A 6,004-nucleotide genomic window follows, 5' to 3' on the forward strand; every position below is an offset into this window, starting at 1 on the left:
ACTAAATGTATAATTGTTTTATAATTTATAATAATTATTTTATACGCTTTATGCCGATATATATATATAAAGGAAATTTGTTCGTATTTTTCTGTGTAAAATCAATTTCATTTCACCTTTTAAGCTTCGAAAATAGCTTGAGTTAGCTTCAAAAAATAGTATTCTCGCTAGTGGCGAAGCCATGAATGAAACATCTTAGTGGTAATAATGTTTGGCGCATGAAAGTTCAGAATTAAGCAGAATGTACAGACAGAAAATATTTGGATATGCATATACGAACACATTATACATTTGCAAATATTTCAATTAAGCAGCAAATTTAAATGATCAATAGGTATCCTTTCAGTGATAGAAGGTCAACATGATTTGACGTCCTGGGCTGATTGTGAAATAATTTCTTGTTGGGTCTGAATCCCCCATAAGTAACCCACCAGCACAATATGTCGACCTGCGTACAATTAGTTGGACTGGAAAAGGCTAAAGCAGTTGACATGAAAATAAAACCCTAGCTTTTAAATCACTAGTAATGACCCCCATAACTCTAATTACTTGATTAAGTTCTAAGTAAAAAAAAAAAAAAAACCTTAAAACAAATAATCAAACATTTGCAGATTGGAATAAATGTTGAAATCTTTTTATCTGGGTAAAGTAATAGGTAAATACTTACATATAGAGAATATTAGGTTACTGTCTTTCTTAACTTAAGTTTATCCTGTGAGTCGGAAAAAAGTCTATTCCCCCGAGGCTTGCCGAGGGGGAATAAACCTTTTGGAGACGAACCGGATAAACTTAAGTTAAGAAAGACAGTTACCTAATATTCTATTTATCCTACCACCTTCTTTTAATATTCTATAAATCCTATATAACCTCATACATCAAGTTTCCAAAAAAAAAATGTACAAAAAATTGCGAACAGACAATACTTAGTAGAAAGCGAGTATGAATTTGACTGATTACGCTTGACCTCAGTACATACGCGTAGACAAATAATCACCCAATATTTATCACAATAACACAGAAATACGTGGTTTAAAAATTTATTTGACGCATTTTGAATCGAGAAACATAGTATGAAGTGAAAGAAAATCGTATTTTTAAGCAATATTTATTGCATTTAAACATTAGCCAATCAATGTGTAAAGTTAACGAGAACGTGTCAGAAATTAATTTCAACATTGCGAAATAACAGCAGAAGCAATTAGGGCAATGTAAATTTCACGGATTTACGGACATTTCAAGCAGTAAGATGAGAAACCGCTTCTCAGTTATACACATTAAAGTTCTGTACATGGAATACAGCACCAAAGAACTTCGAACTGATGGAAATTGCTGAATTTGAAGCGGACATTGACATAATTTGCTGCGGATGAGGCTGGGTGGGGTTTGATTCAGTGAATGACACAATACTACCATTGCCGCTTGATGGGACAACCTCGTCAGTAGCATATGTATGTGAGGGCAGACAAGCGACAGATTCATTTGAACTAGAAGCTGACAGAAGGTTAGAGCACTTTTTTTGCTTTTTCTCTGACATGCTACTGTAATTTATGATTGACTGGACATTTTTATGGCCACTTATTTGCATAATTTCTGCGGGTGGCACATTACAATCTCTTAATTTCTGAATAAGGTGTTTTCTGGCTGAGTGATTTGTAATGCTGGCTGCATTGCTTAGCTTTGCTTCATTGCCATTGTTTTTAGCATTGACCCAAGTTTTTTCTCTCCAAGGTTTTGTCCAATGAACCATTGACATTCCATTTCAGCTAAAATTGGTGTTGTGCGTGGTGCCACATAAAATGGGTCTTCTTCATCAGAGTATCCAGATGGGCGTTTTGCAACAAAAAGTTTATACATTGCCACTGGATCCCTGTCGCAGGAAGTTGCGAACATTTTTGGTGCAACTTTGCGGACGTCTGTTAAGTTCTCACCGGAACGGGCTTTCGTCTGTCTTTCATTAAGTTCGAGATATTCCTCGCCAGTTGTTGCCTGTTTAAATTTTATGTCTCCCCATCTGTATAATACCAGAAAAACATTGTCAGAAATGAAATTTTATCTATCAGGATCAATATAAACAGATAGATCATAGAATTTTTGCAGGTTACAGATGTGGAATTTATAAGTTAATAACAAAATATTCCTTTTGATTGAGACCAAACCGTCGCCTTTTTCCTACTGATAGCATTTTATTTCGCATATAATTATTGATGTTATAATATTCTCTATAAAACGGGGTGGAATTCTGAATTCTAACATGGCTCGATTTGATTTCCAGTTAAACAAGGAAGAAAATCAAGCTCTGTATATTCTGTGATAAGCAACGGTTGACGCGCAGACCATGAGAGAGCATTATGATGTCAAATTGCCGCATGACGTCCGCTACATTACTCTTCGCTTAAATGAAGTTCAACCTAATATTTATTAAAATATATCAATAAGCATGTCAGAATGAAAACAACTAAGGCCTTCTTTTGATTTATCGTCTAATTTACCATGGTTCATTGTTCATATGCTTCAGTATTTAACCATTTGGGCTAATGCGTGGTAAATCAGACGATAAAGCACTGGAAGGCCTTGATTATTTGTTAAATATGCCTTGTGTTTTTTGTTTGTTTTCTTTTTTTTTTAGAAATATTTCAATATTTGTTCGGTAAACAACACGAAAATTGTTGAAACTTTCTACATGTTTTCATTTTGAAATACCGGTAGTGGAAAATATATATGTCTTTCCATTTCAGGTTTATTGGGGCATGTTAGTAAGTGACATAACAACAGTACCGTTTTGGGCTCTGGACTGTAAATTATATGGTAAGGTCCTTACAAAAATCTAATAACCTGCTTAGGCCAAAGTTTATATCCTTGTCACAATTGTCCAAAATATTGTAAAAGGACAGTTTTTTTGAAAATTTATATTTAATTGAATATTTTAAATTGAAAAGTAGATACTAACTTCTGAAATTTGAAATTTTCTGAATATAGCTATATTTTGTATGGGGGTAGGAGAAATCTTGAGAACATATAAATTATGAAACTTTGGCCTTAGTAAGGTAGAATTTATCTAAGATTAGTTACCTTAGATTGTACTGCTCTGTTGTACCTCTCAATCCAAAATGAATACAATTATTCAGCCACAGGGTATTTAGGAGACTTTTTGGTGTTGACTGGCCAAGGATATTTTTTTCATACATCTGATTAATGTCCGCATCACTTAATGGTGGAGCTTCTTTAGGTTTGTTGCCTTTTCCTTTTTTCTTTAGGCTTTTTGATTTAGCAGCAAAGGCATCACGGGTCAAGGAAAACTGCGGACCAGTGCTATTCATTATGCTGTGCGGATATTTGTGACGCCTTAGCTGCCGATCAATGCTACTGATTATGTTTCTTGAGCTTGACGGCTCAAAGTCATTGCCATCTTGTTTTTTAACTGACAGTACAAAGTTGGCAACATACTCGTCCAATAATTCGACGTCAATGTTATGAATATCTTTGTTTTCACCCTTTAATTGCAGAAACTTTTCGAATCTTTTAATGTCTGAGAGTGTTTTCTTGGCTGTGTTTTTGTTTTCTTGTTGCTTGATGAATCCATTTACTTCATTCATGTCTAGATTCAAAATTGTGGACCATTTTCAGGATGATCTGAGATCTCAGCAGAGGCAGCATCGGTAGAAGCAGCATCGTTGTGTCCTGGAGGGGTTGAATTGTGACAAGAACCTTCAACTAGCACTTCATTCATACCAACTGTATCACCTGATTTTATTTCTGGAATGTCAGGATAAACTAGATTGAGTGTGCTGTTTTCCCAGTCATCGTCTAACAGACTAGGGTGGAATCCAAAAGTTTGGAAGAAATCTTCCGCAGAAAATTTCTTGAACAGTTTCAGTGTCATCAACATTAATACTTTCATCATGAGGAACAATGCCCTCCCATATAACTTCAATAGTGTCAGGGCTAATGTTATTGGACATTTTGACAGCTGTCAGATTTGACAGTTTAACAGCAGACACCTAAATATTCACTGTTGTACAGTATTTATTTAAAGAAATGAAGAAGCACTTTGAATGATTTTATTTGAATGAATTATAAAATGTGGCTGGTTGTAACTGTATTCATAAGAAACAACAAGTTATTTTTACACTTTTATTCTATTTTTTATTCTTTGTGTATTGAATATCTCCCGTTTCTATCCACTAGTTTACAGTATCGATCGGTAGCCCGGAAATTAGATCGCAAGTAGTCCGTCACTTGTATTGACTGTGTAAATTTCTAGTGACTGTATAAAGCTCAAGTTTACACTGCAGGCTGATATCGGCCTGATAAATGCATAGTGGTAGGATAAAATATATGACGGAATAAAAAAAATTCAGCTGACCTACTGGCCTCCATTGGTGTTGTTACTGTTTTGTCTGCACTTGCCAGAGCGAGGCTCCAGTGGGGAAAGACCGCTGGTGTCAAATTATGTAGGGAATAACTACGTTTCGTGAAATAATAACAAAGAATTGTTAAATTTTCTGCTTTATATTCACGAAGAACATGAACTAGCCGTGTGTGCGAAACCGCGTACAGTCCGACACCGGGTACACTGATTCTACAGTTACAACCAGCCACAACTCATTCATCCATAAGCGTGGTACGCAACGGGGAAGAAGTTTACTTTCGATTTCTCTGGCGGTGATAAATTACTAAAAATTTTAAATTAGAATATATCATTTTAGTTTAGGGTAATGAAACTACTAAATATGTTCCATTTAATATGTGCCTTCTGATAATCAGTGTCATTAAGGACTTAATAATTGGTTTATCTTCTGAACGCGCACCTGTTCCGTGTCCCGATTACTGCAGAATCTAGGTCAAAATCCATGTTATTCAGCTAACGCCGAAAAAACAAACGAATTTTCTTTTTCATATTTTTATTTATTATTTATTGATTGATTTTATGCTATTATGCATGAATTTAAATAACCATCACTAAAACAATGTACTAGTATTTCCATCTTGTGAGCTTCGAAAATAGTATTTTCACCCGTGGCAAGTGAGCTTCGAAATAGTTTTCTCACTAGTGGTGGAGTCACGAATGAAAATGGTATTTTCGAAGCTCACAAGATGAAATAATACTCGTCTGACACAAAAACAAAATAAATTATCTTTTTAATTTATGCTTTTTATGCATTTACTTTACTAATCATCACTAAAACAATGCAAGAGATGTTTCCCTTCATATCATTAGTTGTGCAGTTTGATATTCGAATTCAGATCGATGTATATGCAGAAAAGTAGATGTTGCAATACTTATTTAAGATATTGTTCGTAATCTAAAAAAATAAATAAGGGGTCATTTTTTAAAAGGCGTCATTTGAGCCTAAGTAATGATCCTGTGTGAAAGAGGTTGGGAACAATGGAAACAACTCTAAATCTTCATCAGGTGACTAGGTCCAACCTATGCATTTGTACTTCGAGGCATGGAATAGACATGCATACATACTGCAGAAAAATTTGAGCAGAATTTTAATTGATTAGTGGTTGTCATTTGAAAGACAAATATGTAAAAATCAAATCAAGAAATGCCCAGGGGATATTGTAACATTTTCTGTATTGAACTTTATCAAGAAGTAGACGACAGAAATATTAAACCCGCAAAATTTCACCAGAAGGTGAAATATCTCGATAAAGCTATTGGTGGGAAACGTCTTTTCTGCCTGTGTATATGTACCCAAAGGTTGCACTCTGTCAGATGCATAATTGTGTTATTCGGTATTGCAGGTCTCACAATTTATGTATTATATGAACAGATTATTTCCTTTGAGTAAAGGGTCTAGGGTATGTCTCTATAAAATAAGACACAAAAAAGTGATTAATGTGTACTAAACATCAAATTTTGACCCTAGAATGACACACTTCGGGCTATAATCTATTTGAGAATATCTTAATCTGCTGAGTGCTTCTTGCAAGTAGTTGTCACAATATTAACTTAATATGTTTATTGCTATGTCTTATATTTTTTAAATCACACTGG

At 34.5% G+C, this 6,004-nt stretch overlaps 1 long non-coding RNA gene across 1 annotated transcript; it reads left to right on the top strand.

Moving 5' to 3' along the window:
• The first annotated feature begins 260 nt into the window (after nt 1–260).
• Nucleotides 261–4,651, top strand: LOC123551998 (uncharacterized). The gene is made up of 3 exons (XR_008369951.1): nt 261–1,501; nt 1,764–2,805; nt 3,625–4,651. It is a non-coding gene; the product is annotated as an uncharacterized LOC123551998 (long non-coding RNA).
• The last annotated feature ends 1,353 nt before the right edge of the window (nt 4,652–6,004 follow it).

The sequence above is a fragment of the Mercenaria mercenaria genome, chromosome 2 (assembly GCF_021730395.1).
Source record: "Mercenaria mercenaria strain notata chromosome 2, MADL_Memer_1, whole genome shotgun sequence".
In the NCBI taxonomy this organism is placed as follows: domain Eukaryota; kingdom Metazoa; phylum Mollusca; class Bivalvia; order Venerida; family Veneridae; genus Mercenaria; species Mercenaria mercenaria.